The following is a 22,083-nucleotide window of genomic DNA, read 5'->3' on the forward strand; positions in this document are numbered from 1 at the left end:
ACAAAAGAAAGCACATTAGTAAATATATAATTGCCAAAGACCAAGCCCAGACAAGAAAGCAGATTGATTTTATCAAGATTGTTGTCATAGAGTATCTCAGTTTCAAAGATTGGAGCATCTCAATCAAGTGGTTTTGCCTTAGATTTTTACCTGGAGAGGTAAACATGTTGCCTTTGGGGTGGCTTACAGTTGCAGTTGTTGTGTAGGCTGGGAAGTCACAATCAGTTATCTAACAGGAATTGTTTTTTGCCTATGGTTAAGTAGTTTCATGGAGAAGGAAATGGCAACCCACTTTCAGTGTTCTTACCTAGAGAATCACAGGGACAGAGGAGCCTAGTGGGCTACTGTCTATGGGGTTGCACAGAGTCGGACACGACTGACGTGACTTAGCAGCAGGTAGTTTCAGGATAATTACTTTAAAACAAATAGTTCTAATCTTTGCTAATCAATCATGATCTTAGCCAATCAACCATGAGACAAAAACAGCAAGTTGGTGTTGCTGGTAGATTCAGATGTTGAAATCCTAATGCCTAAACGTGATGATATTAGAAGGCAAAGACTTTAGCAAATCCCTCATGAATGGGATTGGTGCCTTTATAAGAAGAGACACAAGAGTTTGCCACCTCTCTCTTCTCTCTGTTGTATGAAAATACAAGGCAAAGATGGTCATCTACAAGCCAGAGTGGACCCTCACAAGACACTGGATCTGCCAACATCTTGATTCTTGAGAAATGTGAGAAATAGTTATATATGTAAACATTAATTAGCTAATTAACTTAAAAAATTCTATCTATTAAGAAACGTCTTGTTTACCCCACATTTTAAGTAGAAGTTTAGAGCATCTTTTTTTGTAAGAAAGAGGTTGCATCTAGTCAGGTGGGAGCATAACGTTTTTGCAATTCTATGGAAGTCCAAATACATGTAGCAGGATCTGAAAGGATATCAAGTAGTTGAAAGAGCAGAACATGCTGGATAGTAAACATTTGTCTCTCAGCTTCAAACTCAGGTTTGCAATGCTGAGGCTGAAACTCTGATACCCTCATCTCCAACTTTTACCTGAGACCTGTTAGTTTCTGTCAATAGGAGCTCTTGAGGATGACAGGAAACAGTTGTGCTTTCCCCTCAATCCCTGTATCTATCTGTCTCACCACAGCAACTATTCTTCACTCTCATGGCAGGTAGCAGCAGTGCATTTCTACTTGCAGTTTTCTTCATATTCCAAAACCAGCCTCATGATCCCTAAGAAATACCAGCCCTTGTCAGTTGACACCCTCTCCCAGGGTCTGGATCCGAGTTCTGCAGGGTTTCTCCTCGAAGATCCTACCCTTCACAGGGTAGTGGTTACTTTCTCTGGGATATATCCCCTTTGACCATTTTGAGTAACAACTTATTAACGAATCCTTATATTAAATTATCTCTGTTAAAATAACTGTTTTGGTTTCTTTCCAGTTAACAGTCAAAGAAATATATGACCTCAAACTCAGACTATTTGTATTCAAACCATGCATCTTCTACTTACCAATTCTGTTAACTTCGGGTAGTTGACTTAACCTCCCCTCGTCTTGTCTGTAAAATGGGGTGTAATGAATGTCTCTAATTTATGAAGATGTAGTGAAGGTTAGACAATGTAACTTTTGAATAAAATTAGAAATGCACTTGGCCTGAATAGGGCACAGTACATTTTTTCTGTTTGTATTGTCATTTGCCATGTAAATCTGGGACTTCACAATATTTTATTGCTAACACATCTCACATGAAAGTGTGTGCATTTCTCATTATATTTTGAAAGAGTTCATCTGACCCCTGAGCTGGAATTCTACAAATAATCTTTTCTTATTGAACTAAATCCATATGTGCTTAGGATAAGGTATGTGCTGTGAGATTTAATTAGTGTGTGCCCTTTCTCTGCGGGCTCTGAGAAAGGCAGTACTTTTATTCTTGGGATGTGAAAACACTATTTCAATTTCTTTTGCATATGAAACATTATTAAATCAGGAGGGAAAGCATGTGAAATACATGAATTAATTTTATTTTTTAATTACTACATTTGGATTTGTAACACAAAATTCATAACACAACCCTGGGACATTGCTGTCAAATTACTTATCAAAAATATATTTGAACAGGCTGACAAACATGTGATCAGAGGGCAAGGCCAAAGTACAGTCCAGGGTGTGAGCTTATCTAAAGTTGCCAGCAGGATTGAAATATTGTGAATTTTTAAAAAATATATCCTCCAGGTTTGCCCCAGTGACATCTCTCTCCTGAGCTTCTCCACCCTATGTAATCTGTCTTTCACATGCCCAGTTCTCATCTAGAACTCACAAAAGAGTGTGAGCAGGTATGTTTCCTCTCTCTAGAAAATTGAACTCTAAACATGCTTTATTGCTAATCATTCTGATTTACTGAGCACCTCTATATGACCTCTCTGTGAACAAACTCATCACATACTGTAGACTTTTGGAAATGCAAATTCAAACATAAACAAGATACTATTTTTGCCCATCAAACTGGTAAAAATTAAAAATATTGATAACAGCTAAAATGGGCAAGCATGTGAGAAAAATGGACTCTCATAATTTGCTGATGGGTATGTAGATCACTACCAATTTTTGGCAGGTGATCTGACAATAAACAAAATTATTAACATGTTCACATTTTTGAGCTCAGCATTTGTACTTTGAAAACTTTACCATACTGAAAAATAAACTCCAGAACTCAAGGATGTAACTATAAGAACATTTGTTTCTGGATCTTTTTTGTGTGTGTGGTTAAAAGGGGGAAAATCTGATTTTCCATAAATAAGTTATATTCAAATAAATTACAGAACATCTAGATTTTGTGAAATTTCAGAACTGTTAAAAATAGAAGTGTTCCTGGGAAGGATATGAATGTTAAGTGAAGAGAATATGTTGGAAAAGAGTATGTACACTCCTTGTTGATATCATAACATGCGTACAATTTTGTCAGGGAAAAAAAAAAAGAAGAGATAAAGAAAATACCTGCATATGACTTTTCCTATGTATGTGTAAGTTTAAAAGCTCAAGAAGGATAGACAGCATGCAGATTTTACTGGCTATGTCCATGTGCGTGTGTTTGTAGCAGGCGCCCAGATGAAAAGGGATAGTTGAGTCACTGTCATTTATTTCCTGAGTATTTATAACGTTAAGACTTGTTACAACAGCCATGCTTTTCATTTTTAATTTTTATTTTTACTTTATTTTGCTTTACAATACTGTATTGGTTTTGCCATACATTGACATGAATCAGCCACGGGTGTACATGAGTTCCCAATCCTGAACCCCCCTCCCACCTCCCACCCCATATCATCTCTCTGGATCATCCCTGTGCACCAGCCCCAAGCATCCTGTATCCTATATCGAACATAGACTGGCGATTCGTTTCTTACCTGATAGTATACATGTTTCAATGTCATTCTCCCAAATCATCCCACCCTCTCCCTCTCCCTCAGAGTCTAAAAGTCTGTTCTATACATCTGTGTCTCTTTTGCTGTCTCACATACAGGGTCATCATTACCATCTTTCTAAATTCCATATATATGTGTTAGTATACTGTATTGGTGTTTTTCTTTCTGGTTTACTTCACTCTGTATAATAAATAGGCTCCAGTTTCATCCACCTCATTAGAACTGATTCAAATGTATTCTTTTTAATGGCTGAGTAATACTCCATTGTGTATATGTACCACAGCTTTCTTATCCATTCATCTGCTGATGGACATCTAGGTTGTTTCCATGTCCTGGCTATTATAAGCAGTGCTGTGATGAACACTGGGGTACATGTGTCTCTTTCAATTAAATCAAACAAAATAATAAAATTTTTAAATTTATTATGTCAGATAAGAAGAATAAGTCTAAAAACTTTCTAAACTTCCACATCTGATCAGGAGATAATTTAAGTGGTATTTGAATCCAAGTAGCTATGATTCTGGAGAAGGCAATGGCACCCCACTCCAGTACTCTTGCCTGGAAAATCCCATGGACAGAGGAACCTGGTGGGCTGTAGTCTATGAGGTCGCTAAGAGTCGGACACGACTGAGCGACTTCACTTTCACTTCTCACTTTCATGCATTGGAGAAGGAAATGGCAACCCACTCCAGTGTTCTTGCCTGGAGAATCCCAGGGAAGGGGGAGCCTGGTGGGCTACCGTCTATGCGGTCACACAGAGTCGGACACGACTGAGGTGACTTAGCAGCAGCAGCAGCGGCTATGATTCCGAAGTCATGTCAGGGGTTTACCTACAGTTCCTCTGGTCTTGTAAACCAGCAGAGTTAGTACTCTGGGGGAGAGCATTTTTGGTTCCTTTAGAAATCACACCCCAGGGAAGCTGTTTGTTTCATTTGGGATTCACGTGTTAGTAAGAAAACAAACAGAAAACATTTAAGCTGATGTCTTTCTGCAACATTTAACCACAATGAGCCATGTCCAGTAGCACCTAAGAGTGTTTGGATAAGCCATGGCCCCATCTGGAGCAGGTATAGAAAGTTATTACCCAACACTAAGAAGATAAGAGGAAGACATGATACTTATCACTTCAGTGTCTTTTTCAAGGCCTGAGCTTCTTCCAGGCAGAAGAAATGCCCTGAGTTCGTGAGACAGCGCAGCAGCCAGACCCAAGAGCTTAGGTAAGTACAATATGTAAACTGTATGGAACCGCATACCCATCAACTTTGCATGTATGAGGGTTAAAAGGAATGATAGCTGGGGAAAACTTGTTTATTCAGTGGTTTGTTTTTTATGCAAAAGTTATCCTGTAGGGAAAGAGGAATCCATGTGGAATTCATAAGCAGCTTTAGACGCTGATGAAAAAAGCAATAAGCCTCTGTGAAAAGTCCTGCATCGTAACATATCCCCAGGGACCTCATCTTATGAGCATTACTATGCAATGTGAATTAAATCCGCTACACAGAACAGCCGCCTGGTGCTTTGGATTGATTACCATTATCCCTGGAGGCTGAGGTTTTCCACATCAGAGACTTGGCATTGAGGGATCAAACTACAGGAAATACAGGGCTTACTGATCTTGGTGCCAAGGGAGCGTGGAATGCTCTTTGGGTGAATGGTGAATGTTAACAGCATCAAGGTATTCCCTGATTATGAAAGTCATGGGCTAAATTAAGATTACATCAATTTGGGCAGTCCAGAGAGGACACCAGGTGGGAAGATACAAAAGGCAGTGGTCATAGAAATTATTTTAAAACCATGATAACTATATACCAAAGCACTAAATCAAGCAGAGTAGGCATCTGTAACAAAGTGTTCATACATCCAGCATAAAAAAAAATGCAAAAAGATCCATGCAGTCCATTGTGGAAACTGCTGCGCTGTGCGTTCAGAATAAGAAAATGAAAGGAGTAAAGTGAATCAATCTGTAAAAGAACCAAAGTCCCCCCAGCCCAAATCTGAAATGGAAGGGGAGAGAATTTTAGATTTTCTGTTTCTTTAATCAAGCCAATTCATTTCCCCTTGAATCATCATTGTGTAATTCCCATAGATATGGGATCAAAAGGGGTTCATGAAAGGAACAAAATCTTGTCACATAAAAACTAGCTTTTGCAATTTTCTTTCTCCAAGTATGATCCAGAAATGGTTCTTGTTGTTAGCCAGGAAATGAAATCATTGAAAAATGAGAAAGCATAGAGAAATAGCAAGTGCAGCTAAAATTTCTGGCACACGTAATTGTAATTTTTAAAAATATCTTTAGTTTTGTCTTTAGGATGAAGATCTAAATGTCAAAGCAATTGTTATTGTCAGGAAATGAGTAATTAAACAACTTTTCAGCCAATGTCAAATATTCTCTGTATCCATAAGCCTGTGTGATTACAGACAATTCTCATAAAGAAGTTTTTCTTCCCTCAAATGACTCCTGTCCTCGAAATTCTATTGCATTCACATTTTCTCCTTTCGTGTTTTTTAAATTTAGTTTTAAGCTCCTCATCCAACATTGATAATAGAACAACTAGCCAGTATGTATTCATTAATTTATTTTAATTTACCTTATGTTACTTTTTTGTTATTTAAAGTCTTGTGAGGGTCTAGATGTACCCCAAGTCACACAAAAGAATAATGAATTAAAAAAAAAAAAACAGAAATAGGATTTGAGTCTTAATTTGGTGCTTTTCTAATTAGTTCCCTGTAAATTCCATTGATATCCTCTCCCTTACTCCACCTGAAGTGCCTAACATTATTTCTGGAAGTGGCCAAATGTGCAGTGTTTGATGTTTAAATCGGCACCGAATGGCAAAGAAGTCACACAGGCTCATGCACGTATTGTAGAAAAGAAAACACCCTGTGGAGACTCATTTGTGAACTGGAGTTTGGACAGTGAAAGGAAACCCAACCTAAGAGAGATCACTCTGAACTTATTCACCTGGCAGCATACAGAGGGAATAGGAGGCAGCTGCTTCTAAGGATGGCCAAGGGGCAAAATCAGTCAAAGATTCAAAGTGTTCCCAGGATAGCAAGTCACACAAAGCTCCTCACTGGTGCTCTCTGCTGTGTTGAACACAATCAGTGGGGTTATCTGTGAATTCAAAGAACGTCCTCTCCATCCTCAGGGGCTCAAGTCTGGCCATTGGCAGGTCTAAGAACACTGAGGATTCCCTTCAAGCTGGCTGCTTCAATGCAGAAATGCAAGCAGAAAGGCTAATAAGCCCGGGCACAGAACATGGAAGATTGTCACACAACAGCCAGAAAACTGACATTTGTTTCTAAAGTTCTCTTTATCTCAGGGTCAAAACTCCTAGGGCAGAAGTGAAAAAAAAAAAAAATCTTCTCTCAAATAGTTGCCTTTGTCTATAAAAATGGATCCCAACCTTTTGAAGCATGAGAATTTTCTTTTAAAATAAAAAAAAGTTGTGAATTTTTCCATGACACTAGTTATATTTGACTGTTGGAGAGCATTGATAGTGACAAACTCTTATAACTACATACATTCAATAATATTTTAAGCTTATGAAATTCTTCACAAGAACCTCTATATACTATTGATGAATTGTACAATGTTGGTGTGAAGTAGCATATTTATTTAGACTATAGATGAAGCTTTATTTTTAATTGAAAAGAATTTGTGAAAAGCACATTTAGTGGGAAATAATTTGAACTTGTCACCATTATCTTTGTTTTCCTGCAGCCTTAACCCCCGTAACCCCTAGACTCTGTTTCCACACAGTGTCGGTCATCATGTTGGTGGTGGCCTTGTCAGGAGTAAACCTAGAACTGAGACATAGCTGTCAAGTTATTGGGCTTTAGGTTTTATTGTTTTTACTTCGGTATGGGAATATTTGGGGCTTCCTTGGTGGCTCAGTGGTAAAGAATCCACCTGCCAATGCAGGAGACAAGAGTTCGATTTCTGGGTCAGGAAGATCCCCTGGAGAAGTAAATGGCAACTCACTCCAGTATTCTTGCCTGGGAAATCCCATGAACAGAGGAGCTTGGCAGGCTATAGCCCATGGGGTGGCAAAAGACTCAGATGAGCCTTAGCAACTCAACAACAAAAACAATGGAAATATTTTAATGTTTACAAATGTAGAGCAAACAAAAGTGATCTTTGGGTAGGCATCACTCTGTTTTAACAACTAGATAGATTTTCCAAACTTATGTCATGTTTTTTACTGACACCTTTTTTTTCATTAGTTTAAAAGCAAACCCAGATATGTATATCTCCCAGAAATATTTTCATAGTATTTTCATTATTGTTTTGTTCCTTGGTTGCTGATATTAAATACAATGTCATTAACACATAAAATTTAATAACTTCTTGCTATTTCATAATACCCAATCCATATCCAAATTTGCCTGATTGTCTCAAAACTGTTTGCTTTTTTTTGAGTTAGTTTAACTCAGCATTAAAGTAAGGCTCACATATTACATTTAAGTTGTCTCTTTTCCTCTCTAACAATCTAGGTCATCTGTCTCAGAGCATTAATCTCAAGCTGGATGTGGCTGATTCTTCTTTGTGTGATCTTTAACCTGTTCATTGTTCCCCAGTAACTTCTGCAAACTGGTAGTTAGCTAGATTTAGAGGCTTGAATAAATTGTTTTCATTTTTTTGCGAGCACAGGTGTACTTCTATTTATATCACATCAGGCATCATGTATATGCAGTAGATCCTTTTTCAGCATGCTACATTGAGCCTTATATTTCATAAAGTATTAAGTCAAGTGAAACTGAAAGAACATGCATTGAAAAGGATAAGTGGTTTTTTTTTTTCTTAATTGGAGAGAAGGAAGGGAAGTTAACAGAGGAAGCTGAATTTGATGGACTAGGACAGAGCTGATTAGAACTTGCTTCTTCCTTAGACTGAAATTATGAGGAGAACAGCATCAGAGCTCTATATCAGTTTGAGATTCTGACAGAAAAGGTGGCTTACACTCTGCTTTCTACATTGGATTCTATGAAGGCACTTTATCTCAGAGATAACTTCCATTATAAGATGAGTAGCCTCCCATGACCTATTGGCATCTTTAGAAAACTGGAAATAGAACTGCCATATGACCCAGCAATCCCACCGCTGGGCATACACACCGAGGAAACCAGAATTGAAAGAGACACATGTACCCCAATGTTCATCGCAGCACTGTTTATAATAGCCAGAACATGGAAGTGACCTAGATGTCCATCAGCAGACAAATGGATAAGAAAGCTGTGGTACATATACACAACGGAGTATTGCTCAGCCATTAAAAAGAATACATTTGAATCAGTTCTAATGAGGTGGATGAAACTGGAGCCGATTATACAGAGTGAAGTAAGCCAGAAAGAAAAACACCAATACAGTATACTAACACATATATATGGAATTTAGAAAGATGGTAATGATAACCCTGTATGCAAGACAGCAAAAGAGACACAGATGTATAGAACAATCTTTTGGACTCCGTGGGAGAGGGCAAGGGTGGGATGATTTGAGAGAATGGCATTGAAACGTGTATAACATCATATGTGAAACGAGTCACCAGTCCAGGTTCGATGCAGGATACAGGATGCTCAGGGATGGTGCACGAGGATGACCCAGAGGGAGGGGATGGGGAGGGACGTGGGAGGGGAGCTCAGGATGGGGAACATGTGTACACCCATGGCAGATTCATGTTGATGTTGGCAAAACCAATACAATATTGTAAAGTAATTAGCCTCCAATGAAAATAAATAACTTTTTATTACAGAAAAAAAAGGAATCAGCCTGAAGTTCACTCAGCTGGAGTGCAGAAGTTAGCAGAACATGCTAAGGATCAGAACACGGAAAGGAGTTTTTTCTCAGGTTTGCTAAAGATGTCTATCTGGATCAAGTGCTTGGAGGACAGAAGTTTGGGCAGATGTTTACATTAAGACTGATAACAGCCATGACCTACAATTCTCTAATTCTGTTTCTCAGTAGGCAGTCAATGCCTACCAGCACCTACTGAGAGCACTATATATGACCAAACACAAGGTGATCCCAATGTGGAGGCAATTTCCTTTTTTTCCCAATGAGATCATCTTTTAAATGCACGTTGGTCAACTTTAACACAAAAACTTTTATGAACATAGAAGAAATCAACAGGTATCCACTTATATTTAATTTAATTACACACACACATTTAAAAATCACATATAGTAATATTTTATTTGTATCATGAAACAGTTTATTCACATTGCTGACATACCCTTTCAACACAAGAGATGAACTCTGCTGACATGTTACCATTTTTGGAGGAATCTCTCACTCGATTCCATAGTACACCACCTTTACTTTCATAGAAAGGTTTGAAGTACTAGTTTTGAATCTTGTGCAAAACTGTGTTACAGGAGATAAAATCTTATCCAAGGCTCCAAATATCCTTCTGCAAAGCTTTAGTTGCTTTTATTCTCATTGAAATTGCTATATATTTTGTCTCATCAACACAACCATTTAAGCTTTGTTTTTCAAAGATTTTTTTTTAAAGTTTACCTATGTTTTAACCACTAACCTACAATTATGATCTACTATCCCCCAACTAAGATAAACCTGTATTAAATTAATTTGCCTGTTCTGTCAAGTAGGTAATGTCCATATGTGTGTGTTAGTTGCTCAGTCATATCTGACTCTTTGCCAACCCATGGACTTTAGCCTATCAGGCTCCTCTGTCCATGGGATTTTCCCGGCAAGAATACTGGAGTAGGTTGCTATTCCTTTCCCCCAGGGGATCTTCCTGACTCAGGGACTGAACCTTAAACTGGTGTCTCCTGTGACTCATGCATTGGCAGCAGGATTGTTTGTCACCATGCCACTTGGCAAGCCCAGAAGCAGATGAGGGGAAACCATAAACAAGACAAAAAGACTGCTCTCAGCAAGGGAGAAAATATTTGCAAATGAAGATACTGAAAAGAGATTAATCTCCAAAATATACAAACAGCTAATGCAGTTCAATGGACTTCCTTGGTGGTTCAGTGGTAAAGAATCTGCCTGCCAATGCAGAAGATGCAAGTTCAATCCCTGGATCAGGAAGATCCCCTGGAGAAGGAAATGGCAACCCACTACAGTATTCTTGCCTGGGAAATCCCATGAACAGAGGAACTTGGCGGGCTACAGTCTATGGCACAACTTGGCAACCAAACAACAACAAAAAATGTAACTCAATATCAAAACAAACAACCCAATTAAAAAAAAAATCCAATTAAAACATGGGTGGGAGACCAAAATAGACATTTCTCCAAAGACATGCAAATGGCCAACAAACACATGAAAAGGTGCTCAATCTTACTAAGTATTAGAAAAATGTATCAAAACTACAATAAGGTGTCACCTCACATGAGTCAGAATGACCATGATCAAAAAATCTGCAAACAGTAAATGCTAGAGTGGGTGTGGAGAAAAGGGAACCCTCATACACCGTTGGTTGAAATGTATATTGATACAGCCACTTTGGAGGACAGTATAGAGATTCCTTAATAAACTAAAAATAGAACTGCCATCTAACCTAGCAATCCCACTTCTGCGTATGTACCTGGAGAAAACCATAATTCCAAAAGATACATGCACCCTAATGTCCACTGCAGCACCATTTAGCAATAGACAGGACATAGAACCAACCTAAATGTCCATCAACAGAAGAATGGATAAAGAAGATATGTTACATATATACAATTGATTATTATTCAGCCATAAAAAAAGGATGAAATTGTGCCATCTGCAGAGATGGGTATACACCTGTATACCAACACACTGAGTAAACCAAGTCAGAGAGAGAAAAGCAAATATCATATAACATCATTTATATATGCAGTCTAGAAAAATAATACAGGCAAATATATTTGCAAAGCAAAAATAGAGACACAGACATAGAGAACAAACATTGAACACCAAGAGGGGAACACCAAGGGGGAAAGAGAGGGTGAGATAAATTGGGATTGACATATAAACACAGCTATGTATAAAATAGATAGCTAGTGAGAACTTACTGTATAGCATAGGGGAACTCTATTCAGTGCTCTGTGGTGATCTAAATGGGAAGGAAATCCGAACAGGTTGGGGGGATATATACATACATATAGCCAATACACTTTGCTATACAGCAGAAACTAACACAACATTGTAAAGCAAACTCCAATACTTTGGCCACCTCATGCGAAGAGTTGACTCATTGGAAAAGACCCTGATGCTGGGAAGGATTGGGGGCAGGAGGAGAAGGGGACGACAGAGGATGAGATGGCTGGATGGCATCACGGACTCGCTGGACGTGAGTCTGAGTGAACTCCGGGAGTTGGTGATGGACAGGGAGGCCTGGTGTGCTGTGATTCATGGGGTTGCAAAGAATCGGACACGACTGAGTGGCTGAACTGAACTGAACTGAACTGAAAAGCAACTATACTCCAATAAAAATTAATTTTAAAAATGATAGAAGGGGTGGGGAAAGAGTAAGAGAAAGAAGAAGAGGGAGACAAACTATGATTTTTGAGTGATGCAAAGTAAGAGAACTTCCTCTTTTCTAAGATACAAGTTCAGAAGAGAAGCCTGCATTATATTTGGTCACATGTAAACAATGACTTATCCACATCAGCCATGTGAAAAAGTAAGCCCATGAAAGCAGAAAAGAGAAAACAATATATCTGATAAATTTTTTATCTGAAAAAACTGAGGATTCACTGATTTTGACTAATTATTCTTAGAAGCAATTGAATTAAATATTTTACTATTAGGCAGAATAGAGACCCTTGGTAGAAATTAAGATATTATAGGAAAATAAAATAAATTAATAAATTCCACTTTTCACAAATGAACATGTGACTGAAAACCTGTTACTACTCCATGTATACTGGGGTGATTACAATAGAGGAATTAATAAAAGTTACTTCAGTGAAATGAAGATATATTGAATTCTTAACTTTCAGATACTGGGCTAGGAACTACACAGAGAAAGATGACAAGACAGATCCAATCATAGCAGTTTTCAATTTTCTAATCATATCCTGTCTTTTCTAACACTATCTTAACAACAAACTCTAATTCTAGAGTCTTGGATTTGGCTGCATTCATGAATACTTTCAGAAGACTCAGTATCTACCCTTTAATGCCATTCCACTCTTCTTATTCATTGTAACCAGTACTGATTAGGTAGAGATAATCATTAATGAAATTAAAGCTTCTGTCAACACTATAAATTAAATCATCAAGTCATTGTCCTAATTTTATTGGAAATACTACTCCTGCAAGTAATGGCAATGGAGTGCATACAGAGAAGTTTTTAAAAAGTTTAGTGACATGTTAGCTAAGGCTGGCTTCCCTGGTAGCTCAGTTGGTAAAGAATCCTCCTTTGCTGGAGGAGAAATAGGCTAGCCACTCCAGTATTCTTGGACTTCTCTTGTGGCTCAGCTGGTAAAGAATCCACCTGCAATGCTGGAGACGTGGGTTCAATCCTCGGCTGGGAAGATCCACTGGAGAAGGGAAAGGCTACCCACTCCAGTATTCTGGCCTGGAGAATTCCATGGACTGTATAGTCCATGGGGTCACAAAGAATCAGACATGACTGAGTGACTTTCACTTCCTCTAGCTAAGCCTTAATTTTCTCATCTTTCATGAGATAAGAAAGAATTGTTGAGAAGATTGAATGATAAAATACATGCAAAGTAATTAGCACAGTGTCTATGTGTCGTAATAATTCACATGGCTATGTTGTAGTTCTTGCAGATATTGTTGTTGTCTAGAGTAGGAGATCATTGTTAGTTTTGTCACTGCTGTCACTGAGCTTATAGCTGTTTTATTGTCCACAAAGGTTTCTATGAATCTGGGATCAAGGCTACATATCAAATATTCTCTTTTCTCACTATTGGAATCAACTTATCAAACCACCTAATTTAAGTCTGACAAAGCAACTTTTCTCATTGAGCCAAATCTATCACTGCTTAAAATAAAGACTATTTTTTGAGGTTTAATTGGTGAAAGTATTTCATCTGTGGTCAAAGGAAGCAGAAATAGCAGTGTATTTACTCCAGGGATGTAAACTAAATGTTTTGACTCAAAACATTTGGAATTAGTAATTAGTTGGAAAGATTATGCAAAATACCTGGGGAATACCAGGCCTTGCTCTAGGAACTAGGAGTAGAGATATAAAGAAGGAAGAATCCTGCCCTTGAGTAACACTGATGAACTGTTTAACACGTTCTGCCATTAACAGCATCCATATTTGATGGATGATCGATTTCCCTATCTTCAATGTGAATTCGTATTTTTCTCTCCCACTATTCCCCAAGCTCACAGTTATAAAAACATTCTTCCTCAAAAATGCTTTCAGAACTCTAATTACTCCATTTTTCATGGCCCAACCCTTCTGTTTTAGGCAGTTTTGATTCAATAGAATTTTGTAAACACAAAAAATTAAATTTCATGTAAGTAAATAATTGTGGCATTAGATCATCAATGCCAGTTCTATAGTGATTTTACTGCTCTAGAAGATAGAGTCATACTGTTACTTATATACTACTAAGATTATTCACTCAGTTCTGTTTTCAAAATTAGGATAAACTTTATAAAGACATTAACTTGGAAGTAAAATAACAAGAAAAGATGTGACAGAACAGCAAAGCAGATGGAGGGGAAGAATACTCTGAATTAGACACTCCTGTTTGAAAGAAAAAGAGGCAAAGTACCAGTTTTTGGGAAAACGTCCCCAACTCTGCTAAATCTTCATTTACAATTTAATCTGCATAAAATGGCATAGAATAAATGTAATCTGCTTTTAGAGAAAATGAAGCTGAAGCCTAGGAAATGTATTTTAAGCAGAGTTACATAATTAGTAAAAAGCAGAACTGAAATTTTGACCCATGTCTATCTCTTCTAAGACACATTCTATTCCCATTATAGAGATTACAAAAATTTAGTTATTTGACTTTGTAATATATTTATTAGAATGGACTATCTTTATTCAAGTGTATATTGTGTTTTGAGAGCATTCAGTGTGACCACTTATGATAGCCATTTGGAATTATTCTGGAATATTACTCTAACCTAGGTTCTCAACAGAGAAGATTCTGGGTTAATGTGAAAGCATCCTCCCATCTTCAGACACTGTGAATACCAAAAAGCACATTTTTGTACCACTGCATTTACACCTCCAAAACATATAATAAATATACAGAAGGAAGAACAAAGCCCAAGGAATAGGTGAGCTAATCAATCAAGTGAAAATACAAAAGCTTCGGTAGGAAAGTCTATCATGTGCAAAGCACTAGGCTAAGTGTCAGAATCATCCATCCAAAAAAACAAAATCTGATGGAGCTATGGGCTAAGACCATAAATTCTGAATTGCAGTAGGAGGAGAAGAAAATTGAAGTTTAAGAGAGTACATTGTTGAAATAAACTAAATAGTATGTCAGAAATCAGTCCAGAATATTCATTGGAAAGACTGATGCTGAAACTCCAATACTTTGGCCACCTAATGCGAAGAACTGACTCATTGGAAAAGACCCTATGCTGGGAAAGATTGAAGGCGGGAGGAGAAGGGGATGACAGAGGATGAGATGGTTGGATGGCATCACCAATGCGATGGACATGAGTTTGAGTAGGATGTGGGAGATGGTGATGGCCAGGGAAGGCTGGCGTGTTGCAGTCCATAGGGTTGCAGAGTCGGACACAATTGAGCAACTGAACTGAACTGATGTCAGAAATGGGTAAGTACATTTTTATATTAATATCCATGTGACAGTATAACCAAAACATGCAAAGAACTGTTTAAGATGTTTAGAGAAGCTCATAGGGGATGGACACAAAACTATTAGAAGGGATTACCTATATGGCACAACTGTAGATCCCAAAGGTAATATTGTGAAGTTAATATTGCAATTTTCATTTTTAATGTGCCCTTTGGCTTCCAACTAGGATAGAACCTAGGATGTATTTTCAATGGCATTATCTGGATACATTACTCCTAGCTTTCCATTCATTTATTCAGTAATCATTTATTACACATCCACCTTATGCTCTTTATTCACAGATGCTACCCGTATAGACTATGGGTCTGTTTTGTAACCAAACATCAAGACAGCTGGGGCACAGACAGTCTTGGAGATCATGTCCTATTGGTGGATGTAGACACTTATCTACTAATTATACTGTGAATTATTTTCTTGCAACTTCTAAGAGATAAGAGATAAGACAGCTGTGTAGTCTGATCTGGTCTGGTCCAGGAAGACAGGAATCTTTGAGGATGTGAAGCTGAAATCTGAATGAACTAGTCAATGAACTGTGCATTAAGGCCAGGAGAGCCTTCCACTGGGGATGGCAATGTTGAAGTTGCCACAGGAAGCCCTGTCCCATTAGAGCACACACAGAAAGAGGCAGAGGAAGGTGAGAGGTGGGGCTGGAGAGATCTACATGCACAGCCTCGTCAGCCGCAGGAGGAAGTGAGAATTTATACTGTGAGCAAAGCAAAGCCATAGTGCTGGTCCAAGGGAGGATAGGATGCACAAGTGTTTACCCTCTCACACATTCCTCAGTAACAAGTGCAGGATGAAGCCACTGAAAAGCAGGCTAATATGAATAGGGTGTTTATAATGAGCAAGGCACTCAACATGTTTTATTTATATAATCCTCACCAAAAAATCATTATCATTTCCCTTGTACTGAAAACTAAATCTCAATAGCTGGACATAGATTTTACTTCCTACAAAGTAGGTGAGATGTGATGTCTTTTCTGCTTGACTCCAAGGCTTGTACTCGTTCCCTTTTCATCCCTTTCTTGTGCCCACTCCTTCTTAGCAAGAAATTCTACCATCTGTCTCCTGTCCCTCCCTCCTCTTACCAAATCATGTTTTTTACCCCACTTTCACACCAGCCACATTCCTTACAAAAATAAAAGCAGGGACTTGATCTACTTCATTTACGGATGTATCCCCAGCATTCATGAGTGCCTGGTAATGTCACATGTTCAATAAATATTTGTTGGGTGAATTCCAACATTCTATCTTCCACCATCTGTCCTTCTCTGGTTCCCTCAGTGTTATTTGACAGTTAAGTGCTAAAAATTTACAAGTCCACATTGCTAACTTTGACTTCTAACAGGAGCTCCAGTTGGTATTCCTAGGTACCTCTTAGTGCCCGCCAATACCTCTATCTCAACATACTTCTCTTCTGCGCTTCAACAGTTTTATCTGACCTTTCCTCATTTATTTAAAAATTATTCACATTTTCCCCAGGAACTTAATCTCAAATCCTGAGGTATCTTCATAGCCTTTTTATTTCTACTCCTCACATCTAAATAACTCAAAAGTCAAAAGGGATTTCTCTATGTCTAGCATATCAATGTGACTGTAACCTGAACTCTTTTCTGCCAAATCACATAGCCAAATATCTTCTAACTCCTTGTTCTAAGTCCAAAGCATACTTCCTCAGGCACAGGTCATTTTGACATTATCCTGAATGCGTGCTTGCTAAGTCGCTTCAGTCATGTCCAACTCTTTGTGACCCCATGTGCCAGCCAGGTTCCTCTGTCCATGGGATTCTGCAGGCAAGAATACTGGAGTGGGTTGCCATGCCCTCCTCTGGGACGTCTTGGGAGGCAGACATTTAAAAGAAAAACTGATATGGATGGGATGTTTCCAAAGACTGAGGCACTCAACATACTTTATCTAATTGCTCTGATTCCAAAAATGCTTTCAAATCAATAGTCTAACTTTCCTGAGTGTTTGAGAACGCACATATTAGAGACCACAACCAGCATGAACCAACTTTTAGAGCCTGTTGGCCCTTCTCTTCAAACATGCTGGGAGTGACAACTTCTCCATGTTTAACTTTCACATCCCACATACCATCCTGCCACTTCTCAGTGTGACTAGCCCTACCATGCTGTGCGTCTTCTCCTGAATTCCTGGAAGCCCAATGTATGACATCTTTTTTTTTTTTTCCATTTTGATACAACCCCTAGATGTCCAGGTTCTTCTTATTCTTTCTCTGTGAGATTTTCACTTTTCTTTTTATTATCACCATTTCCTACCATTGGCCTTCAGAGAATCCTTGTCTGAACAGTTCCAAGCTTCATAACTCCATCCTGAGATTGTACCCCCATACATGTCTCTGTCTCTACAACACAGATTTGTTCACTGCATCCAAAAGTCAGGACTCATTAGCATGGTATTTAAAGTCTATCCACTAATGGACATGAGTTTTAGCAAGCTCTGGGGGTTGGTGATGGACAGGGAAGCCTGGCATGCTACAGTCCATGGGATCACAAAGAGTCATACAAAACTGAGCGACTGAACTGAATGGGCACCAACCTCTATTACCATTACCTCCAGCCCACCTTTCTACTCTGTTGCTCTTTGTGTAACACTCAGAGTGTTCGTCGTCTCAATCCCATGGTCATTCTCCTTAAAACCAATATATTCACTGTTTATATTCATCTTTTTGCTTCCCAAAAATGTTTGTCTCTTTTCAATTCTCATTCCAACACCAATATTATTTATGGAATTTAAAGAATTTTATTTCATTGTTTCATGAAACCCACCCTAAACCTCACATTCTATTAATTTTTCATTGTCAGCACCTTGTAACTATGTCTATTGAAATACTCCTTACAACAACTTTAAAATACACTCTGCTTTATAATTTATACTATGTATTTTTCTCTATGCATTTTAAGATCTGCAGAAGCTAGAAAATGTATCTTATTTTTTTAATCCCATAATCCTTGATGTATACTAAGTCTTTCATCATTTTCAATATTATTTAATTAAAGCATACTGGAAAAATGTTTACCTGAACACTAATAACTGTTATAGGAACTATTATAAGAATAGTTTCAGCTTATTTACTAACCTTTAGGAGCAGAATTGTTCTCCATGAAACCAACTTCAAAGGTTAATATGATGTGACTTTTATTTTGTTTTTCTTTCCAGCTCTTTCTACACATGTGAGGAGAGTTGGTGGAGGGACAGAATGGTGGCACAAGGACTTTGCAAAGTAGATTCAGCTGAAATGCCCTATAAGCTTCTCAGTGGTTGGAAAACCCAACCTGAAAGTCTTCTCTGTTGCTCAGCCAATAACTCCAAAATATGAAGATAGTTACTGGCACAATTACAACTCATTACACAAAAAATATAAATAGAAACACCCCAGGAACAAGTGAGTAGTTTGCAGTTGTTTTCACTGGTGGGCAACTGTACTTCTACTCAACGAGAGCATGTGCATTTCACTCAATTTGCTCTTGGTTCCCCATAGATAAGCACACTGTGTGTGTCATATGTTCAGTGCTCACTGAATTACATTTAAATGTTCAGTTTCCTCTAAAACCTCATTTTACAGCCAAAACTTATAACCAACTGGATATGTTTTGCTCAGCTCTCCCTGACTCCTATGGCTTTCTGATTTTGCATTTAGTGTGGCTTGTGTGGATGATGAGTAGATTTCAGAAGCTTTGATTTAAATTTTTTTAATTTTCTTCACTCTGAATCTTGATGATCTCTGCTAGGCAGAGGTGGTTTGAATGGACTAAACATGTTATTTCCCTTTTACCTGTCTATTAGAGCATTCCCCTTCAAGCTGAAGTTTTTAACATAGTTTGGACCACATAATCATTGTTGAGTGTCTTGGGCTCTCTCATATCTTTAGCTGTTGTGTTATCAAGTGGTGAGAATACATCAGTTGGCAAAGGAGAGATATACTCAGTTTGTTATTAACTTCTCTTTCTCCCCTTATTGCCATATTAAAATGGAAAACCAAATCATTTTAATTTATCTTATATGAATATGATCATTCAAAACTTACACATATCTTTTCATTCCCACATTTATATCAGCAAGTTATTTTGTTTTTACTTCCAGGAGAGTAATTGAGTGACTGCAGGGCAGTGTGTGAGCATTTGGGTTCTGCTCTGTCTTCAGCCATCTGCATTACCAGATGTGATTCTCCTTCTGATATATTAAGGGAAAATAACAGTCCAGATTAGCATATTAAACAATGACATAATAAAGTTTATAATTTCTTCCTCAAGTTGCTTGATGATTAAAGCCAAAGTCAGGTTTAGGAGAGACTGTTTTGTGAGTGATGGATATAGGATAAGAAAAGAAGAATACCTATAAGCTACTAAAAATTGATGTTACATGTAGTATATTATTCCTTTCAACTTCTGTGTTTGAAATATATTTGATATGGAGGTAAAAGAAGCATGCAGCTGTCACAGCTTCAACTCATTGGTGATGTCTTTCACAGGGCTCAGTATACATTATGGATCTGATTTTTCTTTGCCCCAGTATCAAAAGAGATCTGCAGCAGAACAAGATAGAATATCAAATGGCTTGGAGAACAGGAATTGCTACTTCCCTTAGCTTCCACAATCAGCACCCATCATAGGTACCAAAATGTAGGCTTTAGAAGATTATCGTGGAAAATGACATACTGTGGGAATGAAAGGCAAACTTTCTCTCTCTCAATCTCTCTCTTGCTCAAATCTCTCTCTCTCTCTCTCCCTCTCTCTCCTTCTGCTTGCCTTGCAACCTCTAAAAGAACAAAACCTATTTTTAGTCTCTTAAACAAGTGAAAGCAACTGCTCCCTCCCCCAGCACTCTGCAACACACAGAAGGTCTATTTATCAATATTTGGCTTATGACTATTTTCATCAGACTTATCTTGTAATTTTCTTAAACATGCATATTCCAGGATCCTATGCTATATACACTATATTAGAATTTCTTGTTTTTTGAAATTGAAATCATCTAACTTAAAATTAATAACAATCTCTTTTAGTCCCTGGAATTTACCAAAGATATATATGTGCATATATTGTATGTATGTATATCTATCATGTGTGTGTATATATATATATGTGTGTGTGTGTGTGTGTGTGTATCTCTTCCAGTTGATCAAAATATTAAGTCTCACTTCCACATTCTGTAGCCTGTTCCACACTTTATATACCATGTCTTCTTTCTTTCATTTTCTCTTATTCCCAAATTGTTCTAATTTATTTCCTTTGTCTATTTCCAATAGCAATAATAAAAGCAATTAGTCTCTACTTTCAATATAATAAATATTCTTTTCTACACTAGAAAGTTCTGCTTAAGTTCTGTTTGAGCTCTCTGTTGTAAGGAAGAGAAAGAGCACGCTGGGGAAAGTTTTCTGTGTAATTCGTTCATGTGTTGAAGTTTTTACTCACATGTCAGGTACATAGATGCTCTGGAAGTGAAGGTTAGAGCTCATGTCTTTGATCCTCTGTTCACTTATTACATCTTAAAACATTCCTTTCAAAATATCATATCTTCCTAGTCTCTAATATTTAAGTTGAAGGGAATGCTGCAAAAAGTTATATAAAATAAAACCCACAAAAATTTTCACACTTGTCATATTGATCAATAGTACACATTTTTAAAAACTTTTTATTTTGTATGTGGTATAGCAAATTAACAATGTTGTGATAGTTTCAGATGAACAGTGAAGGGACTCAGCAATACATATACATGTATCCATTCTCCCCCAGGTCCCTTACCCATCCAGGCTGCCACATCACATTAAGCAGAGTTCCGTAGGACATAATTTTTATAAGGCCATAAATAGAGAAATATAAATATATCTGATACATATATTCATATCTATTTTTACTACACTAAATATTCAAATAATTACTATGGAAGTCAAAACATGTTCATCTCACCACATCTGGGGTCTTTTAGCAAAGTATTAAATTAGCTTCCAGCAAAGCTACAAAGCATAATAAAAATCAAAAGATACCAAGGATTTTACTGAGAGACTGCTTCAGTTTACAAAGAATGGAACAATGAGGATATAAACAGCAAGGGATATGTGAAAGTGAAAGTGTTAGTTGCTCAGTCACACCTGACTCTGCGACTCCATGCACTGTAGCCCACCAGGCTCCTCTGCCCTTGGGATTCTCCAGGCAAGAATACTGGGGAGGGTTGTCATTCTCTTCTCCAGGGGATCTTCTCAAGCCAGGGATCAAATCCTGGTCTCCTGCATTGCACAGAGATTCTGTATGGTCTGAGCCACCAGGGAAGCCCTAGTTTTCAATTTACGAAGAAGGTGGAAAAACAGCAGGGGGATATAGATGTGAGCTATTCAAGACAAACCAGAGTTCTACAAAAAGACTGTCCTTGGAGAGGAAGGATCATGCCCAGTCCTACAGGTGGGCAAGGGAAGGATGAGGAGTTATGGGAGGCTTCTAAGGTGGAAGCTTCCATGGAAAGGTAAGCCTTTGAGCCTTAGTAAAGAAAGGTATGGTCTAAGCAAAGTACTTTCTCAGACTTCCTACCAGTGAGTCATAAATCCTCTGAATGTCTCAGGCAAATGGAGTCTACGAGCTGCTAAAAATCAAACCCGGAATATACCAAGGCACACAAGCAATCTGCCTCCTTTCTATCTTAAAAAAAATAGCTGACATTTCAGGAGACATTCAGTAATGAACCTATAACTGAGGCAGCAGCAGTTTCTAGGCAGCAGGACTAGAAAAATCCATGAGGGATGTTTCTGAGGTGAAAGAAGGTTTGGGGTCTTGGTTATAATAATAATCAGAGTGAATACATTTGTCAAAACTCATTGATGGTATGCTTGAGATCTATGAATTTTACTGTATGTAATTCTACCTAGAATTTTAAAAACCCTGTTG

The sequence above is a fragment of the Ovis canadensis genome, chromosome 2 (assembly GCF_042477335.2).
Source record: "Ovis canadensis isolate MfBH-ARS-UI-01 breed Bighorn chromosome 2, ARS-UI_OviCan_v2, whole genome shotgun sequence".
Lineage (NCBI taxonomy): Eukaryota > Metazoa > Chordata > Mammalia > Artiodactyla > Bovidae > Ovis > Ovis canadensis.